Below are 705 nucleotides of genomic sequence, written 5' to 3' on the forward strand. Positions count from 1 at the left end.
GTGGGCAGAGCCGCGCGTAGCGCAGGCAGCCGGGGTCTGGCGGCTCCTGTCTCAACGCGGAGCTGTCACCACGCGAGGCTCAACCCCCCACAGCGCGCCGTGCATCTCACGGTGCCCGGTTCCTCCAGGGCCGCCTCTGCCCAAATCCTCGCTCCTTCATCAGATCCAGGCCCGAACCTGCAGCCCGCGGGTAGGAACTGCCGATGCAGAGCGGTCACCCGGGGAGCCGGGGACCCCCTCCCTCACTGGGCTGCCTCCCGGGAGCCGGTGCGTGGCTGTGGGGGGTGACTGCGGTTTGGGCGTGGCCACAGAGGGCATGGTTGTGGGGGCGTGGCTTAGGGCGTGACTGCGGGTGTGATTGGGGTGTGGCTGCGAGGGCGTGGCTTGGGGGCGTGACTGCAGGTGTGGTTGAGGGCGTGGCTTAGGGGGCGTGGTTGTGGGCCCGGCTGCAGGTGTGGTTGAGGGCGTGGCTTAGGGGCATGGTTGGGCGTGGCTGTGGATGTGATAGGGGCGTGGCTTAGGGTATGGCTGGGGGCGTGGCTGCGGAGGAGAGACCCTGACCCCTTTGGCAGGCCCTGTGGACCCTGGAAGCTTCTGTTTGACTCCAGAGAGACACAGTAACTAGATGAGGGTTTTTAACCCTCTGAGGGCCAACCAGTATCCTAGGAACTATGCTAAAATTGCCAAGGCATTTTTGCTGATTTT

The sequence above is a fragment of the Myotis brandtii genome, unplaced genomic scaffold (genome assembly GCF_000412655.1).
Source record: "Myotis brandtii unplaced genomic scaffold, ASM41265v1 scaffold656, whole genome shotgun sequence".
Classification (NCBI taxonomy): Eukaryota; Metazoa; Chordata; class Mammalia; order Chiroptera; family Vespertilionidae; genus Myotis; species Myotis brandtii.